Genomic DNA, 18938 nt, shown 5'->3' on the forward strand with positions numbered 1-18938 from the left:
AGGGAGAGTTCATTTTGGGCAGAGCAGAGTGATTGTTTGCTGGCTGCCAACCTCAGCGCAGTGCTGTATTTACGCGAGAGAATGCTATGCACACGGGTCAGCAACACACCAAAGGCGCACCGTCTGATCCCATCCGGGATAGGAAAGGCACAAGAGGGGGGAGGATAATGTGCTCAAGGTAGTAAGTTATTCCAAAATCAGCTGGGTTCACTTTCTTTAAACCCAACTTACTTTGGATCTGTCCTTGAAATCTTAACTTGTAGCGAGCGACTTAAACGAGGCCCAACACACAGTAGATACGATACGCTTGCACTGTCCAGATCTAGTCTGGCCTGAGGTATTGATATCCTGTGGCCGATTAAACACACATGCTGATAACTAAACGCCGTTTTAAAACTGGATACCAACTATTTGACATAACTGCATTCTTTGACAAAAGACTGACTTGATAAAATGCTTCACTCTTATTAATTTAATCCCTGCAGGATAAAAGGGTATAATATAAAAACATTAACACACATTAACACACACACACACACATTAACACACACACACATTAACACACACACACACACACACATTAACACACACACACACACACACATTAACACACACACACACACATACACACATTAACACACACACACACACACACACATTCACACACACACACACATACACACACACACACACACACACACACACACACACACACACACACACACACACGCACACACACACGCACACACACACACACGCAAAAGAACACAAAGGACTGAAAGAAATTGCCATCTCTCAATCACAGCAAACTCTACTGGCACAAATCACTATTGAGAGAACACATTCTGTTGAAATACAGTTTTTCTCGCAGAGCCAGTGTACTTACAGATTCATTTCCAGAGATAGTGACTTCTAATCCGTCCGGTCCCCTACAATATTTCTCCCACCGTCCTAGTTTCTCTGTGGCCCTAGATGGTAGGGGCTAGAACTTGTTGTGCTGGAGCCCAAATAGCATCGTAATAAGCCAAATACTCACTAATCCCAAAAATACGTTTTGAAACACGTGCCATTTTTTTCTGCTTAAATCCACATTGGCTCATGTACACTTTTCACTGCTGCCTGATTATTTTCAGTGACTTTGGAGATGATTTTTACTCTTAAGAACTCAGCCATGATGGCAAGTAAATGCAGGTTTGCCTTTAACAGACCTTATCTATGCCCACTGCAAAATGTATCCATATTTTTTCTCCGCTGGTCTATGCTCTTTGCCATAAACTGTCACTAGGGTTACGATTTTCATGCAAATGAGGGACAGTGTGTGAAACTTTGTAACTTTACAAAGTTGCACAATTTTCCACAGAACTTCACAAAGGTTGCAAGAGAAACAAATCACAACTTCACATTCCTCTAGCCAAAACTTACCATCCAGAAGTAAATTTGGATTGCCAATAACGGAAAGGTGATCGTCAATGAAACTGGTCCTACAGTTTAATTTCCAGGGTCCACTTAATGGGACCACACGGTATTTATGAGGAAGTCTGAAGACTTCACCTGTGATCATAATAGGTGTCTTGTATTATTAATTGAGAGTGAAAACATCAATAATTCGGATAAGAATCTTGAAGGGGCAAAGAATGAAAATTCTCTTTTTTGTTCCTTCAACCTTAGATAGAGAATCAGGGCTGAAGACTGCATAGCAAGTTCTTACGAATAATTCAATTTGTTGCCTTAATCACCATATGCAACAGTGGGACATCATCCACAAACACACTACCAGTAAACAAGCTCTCGCATGCCAGACTTCTAAGCGGTCACTTATGCATATTGATAAGCGCAGGAAGTAGTATTGATTCCCGAGAAACAAAAAGGGAGGAGGCAAACGAAACTAGCAATGTTTGATTTAACAAGCCGGGCTCGAATCAGATCACCGCTGTGCACCCAATGCTCGCCGTCCATGACAGGAATGTCAAGGATGCCTGATCCATTCCAGATTTTCAAGACAACCACAAGTTCAAAGTAGATTCAAAGTATGCCAGTTTGTCTAATGTTGATCAGCTGAAAATTTGGCAGGGATCCAGCCCTCGTGGATCTATATCGGCCACACCAGCTCTAGGACATGTTTTCCAAAACCTCAGAGCAAACAGTGACAAAATCCATCAAGAGATCAAGTAGCACTTACAAACATTTTTAATAATGAACAAAAAGTCATCCAAGCTTATAATAATAATAATCCACCATTATCCGGAGGTCGGTGCTACACATGGCCTAGAAAACCCGATTGGTATAGGCAAAAAAGCCTTTTTCCACTGTGGGAATGACTAAAAAGGCTCATCGAACATTGTAAAATGGCGCTTCCAAGAGAAAAAGTGTGATAATTGTCTTACTCCGTAATCTTACCCTTGCTATGGCACAGCATCACCCTACCCGAGGTATGCAGCATAAATTATTTTTACTCTCACACAGAACTTATTTACATTCATACCTTTGATGATATACATCTACTGGATTCAGTATGCTTTAGCAGGTAAATTATGCACAGATTCACCTTAATAATCTGCACTAATGTGTTCGTATAATGTCTTCGACATTAAATAGAAGGTAGAAAATAAACAGCGCAATGACATACCTGAGAGGAACTCATGCTTATTTAGGAGCACTGGGGAGGTGTGTCGTGAGAGAGAATCTATATTGATTTAACCCTTCTCTTACAAGGGCTGGTAGACAAACGCTAGTTCATTAGCAGGTGCAGTGATGGTAGCAAATAACAGAATTTTAAAAAGCCAACAACTGTGTTTGAGGGACAGGTAATGCAAAGGCATTACGTCGGGCTTCCAGGTCCTATAAAATATAGGAGTATAGGTAGACAGGTGCCTGGATACCCTCTCGGGAGATTAGTGCTCTATGCAAATCAATATAACATAGCGTTGATTGTGCCTGCTGCTCTTTTTCTGCTTTCTATAAAAAGAAATCCTGGGGCAGTTAAATTCACACGGTTTGCTATTCAACCTTCCAAAGTAAGCGATATATGTACAAATGCCATTGGAAGCTAGGTCGCCTTCAGCCCTTTCCCTATATTTCCTATTTGAAGTTGTAAATATGGCACATGGAAGATTTAGCCAAGACTTAGCTCACCACTGGAGCTTGAGGAATGTGAGCAGTTTCTCTACAGTAAGAACAGAATTATTACATTCGACCCCCCACCCACCGATGAACGAACATGGAGAGATGCGAAGGCATTGGGTTTTGATTCACAAGAACACTCTCAAAGATGCATTTCACTGGAGTAAAAGCTATATTTAAATATGCAAATTGGATCACTCTGTGTGCATGAAACGAACGTTCAACTATTGATGGGGGGGTCTAATATTCAATAAATGAAACACACCCTTTTAGAAAAAGCCTGGTTTCCCAAAGGATTAAAATGAACAAACAAGGTAACGACTGTGCTATCTAAACGCTGGCATGAGATCTTTTCCTGTAAGGACTTCCTTCACACTGAAGGCGGCTAACCCATTTGAAGAAGGAACAGGATCCATAAGGACCTACCAAATGGCACGGTGACACCACACGTAGAGGCTGATGCAGGGCTGTGCTGGTATGAAGAATGTAGCGCACTCCACAACATGCTATGGTCACGTCGCAGAATGAAGACCCGTTTAGACCCAGACTCACTCATTCCCTCTGCCAGAAAGCAGCTGAAAAAGCATCTACTGAAGGAACACCTCGTCCGTCACCTTTAAGGAACCCTCCAACCCCCCTCACCTCTGGAACCTTGACTGTTTCACAAGGTTGACAACACAATCCACTGACGGTACAACGATGATCAGACTTCCATGACTGAACCCAAGGAAGCAATGGAGTCCTCACTCTGAAGGCTAGCCCAGAAGGGTAGTGGTATTTCCTATGGTCTAGACTCACACACTATCGCTCACACATGCTAACAAAGAACTCTATGAGATCAGCTGGACACAAGTCCATCTGGAGAATGCAAGCCCTCACTGCAAGTCCCGAAGCTCACGACATTGGACCCACACTCCTGTGCTTTATGTACAGAGTCTAATGTAGAGTGTTCAGTTTTCAAGTAACTGCTGAACTGGCGTAGCGATCTCCGCAGCAGACTTGATTCACAAAAATTAACAAGCATTGGCAAAGCCAATTGATTGTCAATGGACTCTTGTACATATTACACAGCAGCGTGAGCCAGCGTTGACTGTGTCATAGCGCTTTTTTTCTTTAAGCCAGGTTGCCAGCAGCGTGTGTGCAACATGTAAAAAAACACTGACAAAGCCAACAGATTTCACCTGGACAAAACCTATTGGCTTTGCTAATGCTTGTTTTTACTCACTGTGGCATGGAGGTGTTTTACTATTTGCTTCCTTCCCCTCAAGCTACTCTCAACAAATAACAATCACATCTCAAGTACAAAAAATGAATAGGGTGAAATGTGTCAGACATTATTAAACATCTTTGAGAGATGTATAATTTTGTTGACAAAGTCACAATTAAAGTGGCACTGCCTATAAAATGATTTACATAACCCAAACATTTCATTAGAGTATACTAACTTGTTTTAATGACAAGCATTGGCAAAGCCAATGGGTCTGAGCAATGCCCGAGCTAATGGCCGTGTCAATGTGAATGTCTTTTAGCCATGTTGTCTAGCAGCACATCTGCTATTCAGCATGGCTGAAAGTCACTGGAAGCCCAGAATCACAAGACGTTGAGGTGACGCCGAGGCTCTGTGCCCTCCATGTTGAGTTGATTTTCCAGCCTCTCCTATTTTTTTTTGTAATGTTTTGATTGGAGTTTATAATGACAGTAACATTCGTCTGACTAATAGAGTCCCAGATTAGGGGTGTGAGAAGTTGGCCTGGCATATGCTGTCCACTAGTTATAGGGGACACCTTGCACCAGTCCAATTCAACTCTTAAGGTGATAGGTTCAAAGACAACCTTTAAAGAAAGCTATCCTAGTGGTAGCTGTGGAGAGCAGCCTTCAGGCTAAGTCTTGAAGGAGTGTTAAGCTTATTGTTTTACCATGGATAACCTCTTGAATGACCAAATTAACCCCTTCAGCGCGGCGCGGATTTCCGCGCCACGCTGAAGGTTCTGAGCGCGGGCGGGGCCATGACGGAATGGTTCCGTCATAAGCACAGCCCAACCGACGTGCATGACGGAACCGTTCCGTCATGCGCGTCGAAGGGGTTAAAGAGTAGTCCAAACAGGAATATATATAAAATATATGTATTTATTCTAGGAATAATCCCACTAGTCTCTTTATGAGACTGGAGGTAAAGATACAATTCAAACAAGCATTGATAGTTACAATAAATAGCACTGGAATCATAGGGCCCCAGGGGGGGACCAAACCAGATATTAAAAAAGTGGTATAAGAACAAAGACAATTCTACAGTCAGTGCCTAGGGCACTTATGGTCGCTGTCCCCTTACGAAACCACCCAAGGTAGTGAGGAAGGGGATCCACGGGAGACGCATGCAGTGGTATAAACTACTGTTGGGATCTCTATTAAACGCTATGGAGAATGTCGTGGTTGGAAATTACAAGAATCTAAACACTTCTAGCAGGAGTTCAAGTTCAGCAGCTTAGAGTTATGCTCTTGGAGGGCCCACACCCACGACAGTACTGAGGTACCACTGTTACCTGCCACAGGGAAGCCGGGTGCATAGGTCGTTTTCGATGTCGGGTCACGATCTCGTTTTCAATGGAAAAAGGTGAAGAACTGCTGCTGGTGTGAAGCGTCGTCGATGTCGTGCATATTGAAGATGTAGATCTTGAAGGTAAGGACCTGAAAGCAGAGGGGACAGAGTCTGGGTCACGGCACAGTGACCAGGGGGATCAGGAGAAAAAGCCCTTCAATGTCGGGTGCTTCCAGGTGGAAGATGGGTAGCTTGGATCAGCAGCCACGGGGTCCAGGAGGCTCCAAGGAAGGCCAGCTTCTGGAAGGCGACTGTCCCACGAAGGATGAAGGCCGCTGCGGTGTTAGTGTCCGGATTGGATCCACTAAGCCTTGGCAACCGCAACCCACACAAGGATCACAAAACCGCTACGGTGCAGACCAACGAGGTCTGAGCGAGGTCTCCAGCGAGGAGACGGTAGAGCAGGCCTGGAGCAGCCAGGGGAGCCCTTTAAAGTAAAGATTGACCTCCGCTAGGGCCCACCAGTCGAGAGACAAGGGACCGCGGAGGCGCCAATTTGGAGTGCGTAAAGATGAGCCCACGGGTCGCCGGAGCGGGCTGGAGCGTTGTCCTTTGGCACAAGTAAGGCTGAGAGGTTGGCTCAATAATGGGCCAAAGCACAACTTCCCCACTGGTCGGGGTCGTGTGCTGTGCAAGAGGTGGCCGGTGTCCTGGGGTATTGGGGATCGCGGCACCCACGGGGTCCACGGTGCTGAGCTTTGCTGTGCACACTCACTGGCCTCTGGGATGCTTGGAAACCCACCTCAGGGTAGGCAAAAGTCTTCGATGTCCGTAGGAGCAGCGGAGTTCCAACCGGGTCACTTGCAGTGTTTCAGGTGCCTGCCAAGCAGGGGGTAACTCCTTTACCCCAAGGGAGATTTCTTCATTCAGCTGTGCGGCAGCAAGTCAAAGGTTCACGTCTTTGAAGTCCAAGATTAATCTGAGGCTCTGGGGACCCTGCACCCACCTTTATCCAGAGATTAGGGGAGTGTCTGAATCAGAGCTCACCAATGAGAGTTCAGGCGGGAAAGGGTGGCTACACCCTCTCCCCTTTGTGTGTTTTCCCGCCTGGGCAGGGGACAGGATGCCCCTGAACCGGTTTGAGGCGGTGTATGCAGAAGTAGGCACTGGAGAAGCCTACGTGCAAGTCTGAAAGACATCCTATGGTGCACCCACCCAGTTCCAATCCACCTAGTCTGTCTGGGGAGGTGGGAACACCTCCCTGCAACAAGATAACAAGATCCCTATTGTCCAGCTGCCGTGGCTGGAGTTCTGCACAGCAACAGGCAGCCAGAGTCGTGTGGGCAGCAGGTAGCATCCATTTTGTACTACGTGTGCACTTTTAAATTGGTGTCTAAAATCTGCCGCTTTTACCATATCACCCCTCTAGCGGGGGTATCATGCCCTCACTCCCAAGGCTGGATTGGGGGTATGATTCCACGATGTTTGACACCAAACATGACATGGTTCTGTGCAGCCACTCAAGTTATCACGCTATCGCGATTACTTATAATGGGGTTAAGAGTATATGGTATGGCTGCACTACAAACAACACAGCAATAGTTTTACAAAGGTTGCAGAGGGGCCCTACTCAGGTGTGGGTACCCCTCACACATATCTCAGCACCCGGCCTTGTAGGATTAGCAAGGCCTGCCTTAGGGGTTACCTATGAGGATATATGTGTTGTATTAAGTGGGATACAGGATACCTATATCCCTGTAAGGGGTGCAAGCACCACCTTACCCAGACTACAATAGTGGTCTGGTGGTGTCAGTTTGTATGGCCGTCCCAGGGGTGGCACAACAAGTGCTGCAGCCCCTGGTAGGCCTCTGAGGGACCCATGCCCTGGGTACCTAGGGTACCATCTACAAGGGGCTGATTGGGTATCCTCAGTATCCAATTGGTATGTACCTAGGGTACTCGCATCAGTTTAGAGAGGAAGCAGATAGGCTGGGGTCCTGGATAGCAGGGCCACAGCCTGGCTAGAGTCAGAAAACAGTCAAAACATCAGCAAAAAGTTGGGGGCAACTATGCAGTCGATGCCACTGTCCTACAAGGGGATCGCAAGTATAAATGTAACATGAGAAACCCCATCAAAAACATATGAGGTTGTGTATTTTGGTCCAATTCATGTGTCTGGAAATGAAAACATGGGGTGAACGTGTCATACTACAATGTGCACATGTCAAAATAGATAAAAAAATAACAGATGCATCTTCAGGAGGCAGGTGGAAATGGGCGGAGTAGAAGGTGGTGCAATGGGTGGTAAGTAGTACCCATTGCTGACGTGAAGCAAGGGGGGATTATACTGCCTCTCCTAACACAAAAAAGCGATATGCCGTGGCCTGCGCTGGCCATATCATAGTGCTTTTTTCATGACTTTCAGCCATGCTGAACAGCAGATGTGCTGCTAGACAACATGGCTGAATGCATTCACATCGATATGGCCAAAAGCGCAGGCATTGGCGTGATTTTCTGGCTTTAACAATGCTTGTTCAGTGCTGACTGGGTCTTGCTGAACAAATGTGGAAGAGACAGTGAGAAACAGTTGAGCAGCTTTGAAGTGAAGTGAGGATGTGGCATAACAGCCAGAGCTGCCAACAGGGGAACTGGGGAACCAGTTCCAAATCTAGGGTCGGCTGAACAGTTTGTGATTCTGGCAAATCACTTATGCTTCCCCTTGCATACAACAATGAATGTGTGATTGGCTAATGTAACTGGTGAGCACTTAAAGAGCTCCAATAACATCAGCTGGTGTTAGCACTATGGCAAGATGGAGGACGGAACAAGCGATCCAATACCATAGGATCGTGCAAAGAAAAAAAAAAAGCAGCAGCGACAAGGGAGGTAGTGGGGGGGGATGGGTCAAACAGGGAAATCGAAGAGGATGGGGAAAAATACCTTAATTGAAGCAGGACCAGCAACAAAAACGAATGTGTAATTGTGGAATGTAACTGTTCAGCACTTAAAGCACTCAAATACAATCGGCTCGTGTTCGCGCTAAGGCAAGACGGAGGGACCACTATAATACCAACGGAGCCTTAAAAAAAAAAAATAATAATAAAAGCCGCAGTGACAAGGGAGGTAGTTGGAGTACGGGTAAAGCAGGGATGCAAAAGGGGATTGGGAGATTGGCAAGCAGCGAAGAGAGAGGGTGGGAGGAAGCAACAATAATGGAGGAACAAATACCTTAATTAAAGCAGGATCGGCGAGAAGAAGGAATGTGGCATTGTGGAATGTAACTGGTAAGCACTTAAAGCACTCCAATACATTGGCTCGTGTTAATGCTATGGCAAGACTGAGGACGGAGCGAGCACTCCAACACCATAGAATCATGAAAAAAAAAGAATTAAATAAACATGTGCTGTTTGTGTTTTAACAACTTTTTAAGAAATGCATTCCTTTATGTACACACGCATGCATTTTAGTGGTATGTGTACAAGGAAGATGGCATGAAAACACAAGTACTCCTATGAAGTGCTTGAATACAAAGAAACAATGGCTGCGCAAACCGGGAGCAGTGTAAGGAGACATGTACTTGGTTCATGCGCTATGGGAGGGCCAAACACAATGACGCTCGCATGCCATGACAAATGGCATCAGAGAAAGTGAAAGAGACGCTGGTAGTAGATGAGTGGCCAGTAAACCCACAGATAGAACACCACATCTCCTCAAGACAGCGCATGCGCTGTTAAGCCGAGACCTAAAAACAATAGATTTCACACATGCAAAACCAACTGGCTTGGCCAATGCTTGTTGTGTTTATAAATGGGGAGATTAAGTGATTTATCCATAATGACAAAATGAGGAATGGAGGCAGAGGATGCGGAGATGATATGGTGTCCTTTCGGAGAGAATGTGGCATAAAGGCCAGAGCTGACGATTACGGGGCTGGTAAAACGGGTTCGAGCTCCGGCTTAACATCCTTGATTTTGAGGAAAATCACTTAATCTTGCTATGCCTACAAAAAAGAATGTGTCCTTGTTTAAAGTAACTGAGGCCAATATAAAGCGCTCCAATATCTTCGGGTAGTGTGGGAGCTATATAAAACTGCACACAAAAAAAACTGAAAGAATCAGTGTTAGGCTGGTTTACAGTAGTGAACATGAGGAAATACATTGCAGCGGCAACCACATTAAAAGGAGTACTTTTGCCATGGACACCGAGGAGCAGGAAGACCTTGATGACATCAAGACTCAACCTGGCTCCTTTGAAGAGAATTTAGGTTAAGCAATAATGGCACATGGAAACAATTCACCCGGTGAATGTGGAAAAAGTAAGGACGTGTTCCAACTGGAGAAATTTAAAGAAATATAGTTCCGACCATATGAAATGAGAAGCAACAAGGTGAAACATGAATAGTTCAATCCTTTTGCACAGGAAAACATGGCAATGCAATTATAGAAGACGACACAGGAACTTCAAGAAGCTCTGACATGCCCTGTGATAATGCATACCTGATTCACTTGAGGTCTGATTTTCCAGTTATAAACTCCATTGATGAATGATCACATATGGAGTAAACACATAAACACCTAGTACCCACACACGTGGAAAATAAACAGACTACACATGTGCCAAGTAATAGCGGACATGCACACATGCTCCAATCAGCACGTCACCTATACACTAACAGCATATTAAAAGGCAGTCAACTACCACTCACTAGAACGATACAGACTTCAATGAGGGTTTAAAGCCTTGAGGGGGTTGATTTGTGGATGGGGCAAGCACCAGGAGGTGCAAGGGAGCAAGCAGAGGAGGGAGAAGGTGGAGGAAAAGGAAAGCAGCAACGAAAGAAAAAGAAGTGATAGGGAGTAGAAGGGCGTGATCTGTGGACAGGGCATGAGGGCGGGTAGGAGGAGTGCAGCTGGTAAAAGAACGAGCACTGTGGAGAGTGCTGAAAGAGAGAAACAAGCATTTACAATGCAACGGTCTCGGCATTGATAAAGTTAGAGCTATTGGCATTGCTCATGACAATGCCGTTTCTTTAAATGTTTTAAAAACAAAAACATAAACAAAAATAATGTCATGAGCAATGCCAATAGCTCTAACTTTACCAATGCCGAGACCATTGCATTGTAAATGCTTGTTTACCTCTTCTGGGGCCCTCCTCCTTATGGGATGAGCCCACTTTCCCTCTCCTCTCTCTACGGGGAAGTGTCCAACCTCTGCAAATTCTTGCACAGGGAGCCCGGCTGCCCTTCAGATACCTACCGCGGACCCCCTACACCCAGGTTTGTCGTCCCCCAAGGGCCAGAGCTAGGTTGTGCCCAAATGCGCCTGAGCGGGTGGTTGATAGGTAAAGGGCTGCGTGTCAGTGACTGACCAGAACCCCCGCAACCTCCTTCCGACCTGGTGGCAGCACCCCTTGGAGGGTCAATGGATGCAGATGTTAAATTTGGTAAAACAAAATGCCGTAAAGGACCCGAAGTGTCCCCCAATCTAGACCTCGCCCGCGAACTTAAATACGACAATTCAAGAGAACCAAAATACCGTTACTATCAAACCAAACAAGAGAACAAAACACATGATTAAACACCACACTTATGACATGATCTATCAAACACTACATATAATGCTACCATTAAATAAAAACCCTTCATTGCCCTAAACCCCAATGAGCACCCCTGTGGGCCCCTTGCTCTGGGGATGGTGGGTGGGTAAAACTCGAGCCCCGGGCGGCTACCGGTAAGGCAATGTGAGGGGAAGTGGCCCACAACCAGCCACAACACAGCACGTGGGTTCCCAGGGCGATGGAGGCGTCCAGAAAAAAAGGCGACCACACCTTGCCGCGAGCAGGATACAAGAGACCTTTTCTCGCAGCCATTTAAATAGGGGCGGTATCAACACCACCTGCCCAGCACTTCAGTGCTTCCGGGGCAGCAGGTGCGCAGACCAATCCGCGACATCCCCAGCCGGAAGGTCAATGCGCCCACACCCGTCCATCCTGCTGGCCCCCGGGTCTCCGTCATATCGAAGGCTCTCCCTAGGTGGGGAAAGCCTCTGTCAAACTCACTTCAGGCTGACAATAGGTCTTTTAGCAAACAGACAGCTGGAGCTGTCTGGTCGCTGAAACCTAATGAGTGTCATTGAGTCTCACTACACTCACTGACTCACTAATACATCATTTCTACGGGTAAAATCTTGGAAGCTTAATGCAGTAATTAATACTATGTTATTATCACTGTATTAAAAACAAAACCAATACTGATATATAACACACAAACAATGGCCTTCTCTCATCCATTAATATCAAAATTAGAACCATTAAACTTTGTTCTGCAAAGCGGTCTGGAACATCAACAAGAGGCAGGGAAGCACTGCAGAAGTGCTGCAGTACAATATTATAAAGGGAAGATCGAGTAGCGCACCCAAGGGAGTGCTCACTGCCATGCTGTAGGCCCTGTTGCAGCTTCAGGTGTAATTTATACATGTGAGATGTGTAAACAATGTAGGACAAAGGGATACAGCCTGTACATATTCTTCGGGTATCTGCTCACGTTAGCAGCAGTGCATTGAGGCACGCACAGGAAAAGAATGCCAGTGCTTTGCTGTACATGTAAAAAACACAACGTATTAACCAAGCTTGTTTTTTGTAAATCAGGAAGTACATATAAACGCGTATATAAATAAGCAATCGATTAAGACGCAATTTCAAGCCGACGTATTGGTTTTGTTGGAGATGCAGTCAGTGTGCAGGGGAGCACAGCCCAGGGCTGGTTACTGCACGAAAATATATTTCTAACATACACAGCTGCATTGTTTGTATGCCTCTTTGGTAACATACAGTAACAACTTGTTTTTATATAGCACTTCATACTGCGATTTTGCTATTTCTAAGCACTGTAAGTATCATGTCGCCATCTAATCCAATAACCTTAACACAACTAAATCTACTGGGAAAAGAATGCAGAGATTACTAACATATTACCTATATGCCGCTAACCTTGGGTTCCGGAGTAGCGTCCTACTCGCAGCAAAAGCCTAGTCAGTGGGTTGTAAGAGTTACATAAATACAATTTAGAATTACATTTTAAAGGACGTACCACTCTTTCTCCCCAGGTTGGCCCCAAAGCAGACTGGGGGAATGCAGCCAGTGGAAGGGCTAAGACTACTGCATTAAGTGTGCGACGGAGCTCGAACGTGCACCCGGCCCCATCCTGCCACTGCGCACAGCCAGGGCTGCCATAAAGGACATTCCTGGGAGGTTCCACGTACACTAACCCAATCACCACGCAGCACCCCGGCCAAACACCATAACAATGTGAAACTTCCGCAGACAGTCAGACTATAATTATTCGCAGTTTATCTGCGGTCAAACCTGCAATTTTAATCAATCACTCATTCGGTCCTCGCCAAATCCCCCATAAAAGAAGATAGTATGCGGCCCTGCTGGATTCCACACTCCTGGGAGTGAAGGGTAGGCTTCGCTTCAGAGCACTGGCGCCGTGCGAGGGGTACAAGTGTCGGGGTGTCTGCTAAATCAAACCGTGAAATGCGTGAGGAGTCGGGGATTTGGTCGAGGGGACATTTCACACTCGGGGGCGTGAAATGAGTCTGCAGAGCAGCAACATATCTCAGTGAATGCAGTTTGACACCTAAAGAGACACGATTCATGAGGGTTGCTTAATTGATATTTTACCTAAACGGCAGTCGTTTACCTGCAAAGGCACCCTCTCAGACAATGCTGGCAAACGCTGGCCAGGTCGGTTGTCATAAGACGGCCCCAGGAAGCCAGGTAGACACAGACAGCTGGGCCTGCAGACGGTGAACTCACAGACAACAGTATGTGTATCAGAGGTGAGCAAGCGCGGGCAAAGCACTCTGCAACAGGGTAAGAACTGCGGGAGAGAGGGTGAGGGGATTTAAACTGATATAGAGAGAGTTACAGAAATACAGAGATAGATTGACAGAGAGAGGCTACAAGGAAGGAAGACATAAAGAGGGGATAGAGAGAGAGTGGCGAGATAAAGGAAAGATGAAATTAAATTAAGTAGCCAAAGAGAGTTAGAAGAAAAAGAAACAGAGATAAACCGACAGATGGGAAGAGCATGATGGAGTGATAGAGGGAGAGAGAGAGATAATGGGGAAGAGGCGAGAATAGTGTTCGACGTCAGCAGTAAAATTATCCTGACTGGTCTAGTCACGAACATAAAGTTGTCCAGTCATGCTTCCTGTTGGCGGTGTTTTCGGACGCTTGTTTGCCCGATGCTGGGGGGGGGGGCTTCGACACACTGCAGCGGGGGCACAGCTCACGCTGAAGGAGTGTTTCACACTTCTCAGAGAGCGAGCGGGGGGGCGGGATGGATGACTCGTGGCTGCTTCTGCTCCTGCCCACGGCGCGCCCAGAGACCCTTCCTCCTCCTCGAGGCACAGCCCGGGCTCCTCCAGCTAAACAAAACAGCAGCTGCTGGCTCTCGAGCGCCGCGAGAAGCGCTGTTTTACCGAACACGCGCCCGAATAGCGCGATACAGAAGGTACTGCGGTCTGCTCAGCCCGCAATAAATCAAGTGAGTAGAGAAGCCGTCACGAGTGTCCGAGGCGGAGCGGCTGCTGTGTTTTTTTTAATTTTATGTAGCTGGTTGCGTGCAGCCTCCGTCCCCCCTTAGCAGGTGTGTATTGTCACTTAGGGCCACGGGGCAGCGTGCAGTGGAAGACTACCCCCCTCCATTTCCCTCACCACAATGAGAGCCCCCTGCTGTGGCCACGGTGGCGCCCTGTCTGGTGGGAGGCCATCTGAGGTAGCATCATTGGTGTCCTTCTCCCAGAACAGTCTCCACACTGGCCGGCTGTCTGGTGCTGAAGGCGAGGAAACGCAGCGTCCTTTTCGGATCGGGGGCGTGTTTTGCTGTTGTCTCCTCCCTGAGACTTTTCGCAAAAAACACGCCCCCCGATCCGAAAAGGATGGGGCAGGATTGGAGTGACGGGACCTCTTCTCCAATGGCTGGCCAGCATTTACGAGGCCAGCCAATGGAGAACAGGGCAAAAGAGGGGCGGGTTCAAGCCCCTCTTCTCCCAAGTCATTAAATCTCCGGACTTCCGGTCTGCCGACCGGATGGTCCCGAGACCTAAAAAGTAGGTTCCAAAATGGTCATAAAAAACTAGAGCAGTGGATTTTAACAAGTACTTGGTCCATACTCTGGGGGGTGGGGGGCATAATCATGCATGCCAGGGACAAATGGTGACAAAGAATAGGAGACAGACGATGGGGCAAGCAAATGGGAAGCCTGTGGGAGGGCTGAATCCCAGAGACTTAACAAATGTCTCTTCGAGACAGCGCATGTGCTGTCTAGCCGAGACCTAACAGAGAAAGACGAACACAACAGGAAATAACATGCTGCAACCAACAGCAAGCAAGTAAAACAGAGTGACAAGCATACAAACACATGGAAAGTAAGGGTGGGCTGCAAGTCCTTTTTAAAAAAATAAATAAATATATTTAAATACAAAAGACTTTGTAAGCTCAGCTTAATGAATGCGCAGGCAAAACCTAAAAACACACCTCATATGGGTGCAGACTTACGATCGTTTGGAAGGCACAAACGTTTTCCAAGTATGTCTGGACATCTGCATCACTTCTATTCAATTTTCTAAAACGAAAGAATTCACATGTATATTTTCACCTGAGATAATCGGCAGAGCGAGTCCAAGTGCACTGGTTAACTCTTTGTTTTGGGTATTGGCTGGAGTATTTTAAAACAAGATACACTCTGGGAATAGGGATGATCCATAACACCATAAGTTTCATAAGCATTGCTAAAGTCAACAGGTCTGGCCTTGGCATGCTGGTCAAATAGTTATTTAAATAGAACAAACAAAAAAGAAAACATGTCGCCGCCTACTATTTATGGCCATATGCTTCGAATGCAAATGTTAACATTTAAAATAAATTGACACCCAACTGCATATAATTTTATTAGAACATTATGGGTTCTTCCTAGCACTCAGGTGTTCTTAGGGCAGTTTTTAATGTTATTCCATATCACAGAACAATACAATTCTTACTGGTGAAAAGAAAGTTTACATTGGTTTTGAATTACTCTAATCTAAAGACATAGTAGTTAGTTAGTTAATAGCTTTATTCGATTTATCTAAAAATCATAAAAGCATACAAATACAATTTATGCAGACAATTATAAAAACATTTTCCATATAAACAAGTTACCAAAATGGATAAAAAACATTTCTCGCAAGAGCTAAAAAAGTACGACAGTCATTTGGATTAATCAGTCAAGGTTGACATGTGTTAGTTAACTCATAGAGTTTCTAAATTTCATCACTGACATTAAAAAGCGAGAAACAACCCAAATAACATCCACATCTTCTAAAAGCAAAATTTTTAGGTATGCAGATTTACATGTTCTTATCCCCCAGCGTTTAAGTAGGGGTAAGAGGAATAATTTCCTCGGACTGGTATACAAATTACAAAAGAACATGATGTGAATGTTACTTTGTGTGGAATGGTCGTCGCATGGACATATTAATTTCAATGAGGCCCAGTCATTCTGTTTCGGGAAAGTAACCAAACGAAAGAAAGTCCCTAGGCGCAGCCTAGTTAGGAGCATGCGAACATAGGGTGCCTTTTCAGTTCCAAGGTAAAATTGTAGGCCTTCAGTAGGGGTGATTTGCTGATAGTTCAGGGTTGTGCCTTTAAGTTTCTCGGTATCCCATCTAGCGCTCTCTAAGTGTGTAGATAATAGCTTTTTGAGGGCCGGTCTAGTCAAGGTTTGTAAGGTCTCTGGTTCGTTGTAAAATTCAGGGTGTCCAATGTTAGTAAACATCGCTTGTACGTGTCGCAGCCACTTAATTTTTGCTACACCGTCCAAACCCATGCAGTCTTCTATGAGATTTCTATTCAAATAGCACTCCTCTGTGGTCCAGATCTTATGCCAAAGCAGACAAGGTGATATTTTTATGATGTCGCTAAGGTATTTTACGCCGGTCTCAATGTGAATCATAAAAGTCGACGTGGTTTTGGGCACACCTTGTAAGTAACAAATAAAGATGTTCTCACAAGTTTGTAATGCGGACACATTCTCAAAACCCCAGAGACCTGCGCCATATGTGACCGTTGCTATACACTTTGCCCGGTAGACCTGTAGCATTTCTTGGATGGGTTTACCCCCAATTTTGGCTGCGAAAGTTCTTAAAGCACCTATGGCGCGGCTAAAGGCGAGTTTCCTAGCTGACACTGCATGTTTCCACCTTCCCCACCTGTCAAACACAATGCCCAAATAGCAAAAGGTGTCTGTAATAGCAATCTTTTGCTGGTCTAAATATATTGAGCATGATGGTCTATTTTTCTTTTGAGAGCAGGGCATGGAGAGAGTTTTGGAAATATTCACCTTTAAATTTCTTTTATCCATGTAGGATGAAAATTCATTCACTGCTCTCTGCAAACCTATTTTTGTCCTAGACATGATTGCCGCGTCGTCAGCATATAAAAGAATAGGTACGGGGCTACCCTTAACAGCCGGGTAATCGCTTGCCAGTGTTATTAAGCTTACAGCGATAGAGTTTATGTAAAATGTGAAAAGCAAGGGTGCAAGTATGCAGCCTTGCCTCACCCCTCTGTTTATGGCAAATTTTTGTGAGCATTTCCCCTGGGTCCCAAATCTTACTCTGGCCCCCGCTTCTCTATATAATTCTTTGATAAATATAAGGATAGCTGAGTCCACCCCGATGTCTTCCAATGTCGACCAGAGCATCGCATGATCCACACAATCAAATGCGGAGCTGAGGTCGACAAAGGTAACAAATAGATCCCCTTTTTTGGCCTGTGTATATTTTGAAACTAATAGGGACAAATTTAAAGATTGCTCCAATGTCCCTAGTCCTTTTCGAAACCCATATTGGAACTCCGAGATAACCTTCTTCTCTTTTTCCCAATATTGTATCCTCTTAAGGATGATCCTGCCAGCGACTTTCATAAGTCCGTCCAATAACGATATAGGACGGTAACAAGCAGGGTCGTCCCTATTTCCTTTTTTAAAAATGGGGACTACAATTGCGTCCGACCAGGTGGTAATAAAACCGCATTTATTTCCCATGTTAAGTACATTAGTTAACAAGGGAACCCAGAAGTCCGGTTCTGATTTATAGAGATCCACTGGGGTGTGGTCAGGGCCGGGGGCTTTACCTAAGGGACTTTCTCTGAGGGCGTCTTCCACTTCTAGTGTGGTGAATACCAGTTCAATAGGGTAGGGAGGTGCTGGGGAAACAGTAAGATTACTATCCTGAGTAATGCCATCTGGTGGTAAATTCACATTGCCTGGGTTCGAGGCATTACCCTGTGTGTTGCTGGAATAAAGGTTACCAAAATGTTCTGCCCAGAGCTCAGCCGTTATGGCCACTTCTACAGAGTTATCTCTGTCTTTTAAGTTATAAACAGACCTTATAACTTTCCAAAAGGCATAACTGTCCTTATTCCCAGCAGCTTCCCCCAAGGCTTCCCAGGCCTCTTGCTTCAATTTCGCCCTCCGCTGTTTAATTGCCAGCTTATAATCATATCTCGCTCGACGAATTTGCACTCTATCTTTGGGGTCGGCAGACAAAGCTTTCTTTAAGATTTTTAATGTTAATGTACATCTAGAGTCAAACCAACCCCGAGTATGCCTCCCCTTGTCTTTGCAATTCCTAGTCAGTGCATTTTTTATGTGGCACTGAATATTGGAAAAAGCAACCATGATGCTCTTTGGGTCAGTGTCTTCCTCTAAGCAGGCAAGTATATCCGTGGAGCAGGAGGATAGAAAGTTTTGAAAAAAAGATGTTGGATTTATTTTCTCCCATTTAATTACATACCCGTTGGTCTTAGATAGGGTAACCTCAAATGGATATAGAACCCTACTAGGTTCCTTTACTTTGCCCTCCATGAGATTTACCCCGAAGGTAATAGGATAATGATCGCTCATGGGGTCATCCCCCGTTTCCCAGAATGTTATAAAATCAGGATAGGTGGGTGATATCAAGGCAAAATCAATTGTAGATTTACAACCTCTTCCATGGTACGTTGGAGCAAAGGGAACCTGGGGCGAGCATGCCTGGTTAATAAAGGTGAGGTCAAAGGTAAATATAACATTGTTAAGAAGAGACCCCATGTTGGTGTGGGAAAAGTGCAAGGGACCGTCCTCCCCGAGATCTGCAAGGCCGCACAAACCTAACTCAGAAGACGGACAGACGGGACAATTGAAGTCACCCACCCACAGCATTATGTAGTCCCCCGAAGCTTGATCTCTCAACT

General features: G+C 45.4%; 1 protein-coding gene across 7 annotated transcripts in view; it reads right to left on the minus strand.

Moving 5' to 3' along the window:
• SLC31A1 (solute carrier family 31 member 1) overlaps positions 1-18938 on the minus strand; it is a 235818-nt gene that overhangs the window by 41791 nt on the left and 175089 nt on the right. The window contains exon 3 of one of the 7 annotated variants that reach the window (XM_085610423.1): positions 15222-15288. The exons of the other annotated variants lie outside the window; for them this stretch is intronic. The gene's annotated coding sequence lies outside the window, so the exon portion shown is untranslated. The remainder of the gene's footprint in view (positions 1-15221; positions 15289-18938) is intronic. 7 annotated transcript variants of the gene reach the window in all.

This window comes from Triturus cristatus, chromosome 1_2, assembly GCF_964204655.1.
Source record: "Triturus cristatus chromosome 1_2, aTriCri1.1, whole genome shotgun sequence".
NCBI classification, from domain to species: Eukaryota; Metazoa; Chordata; class Amphibia; order Caudata; family Salamandridae; genus Triturus; species Triturus cristatus.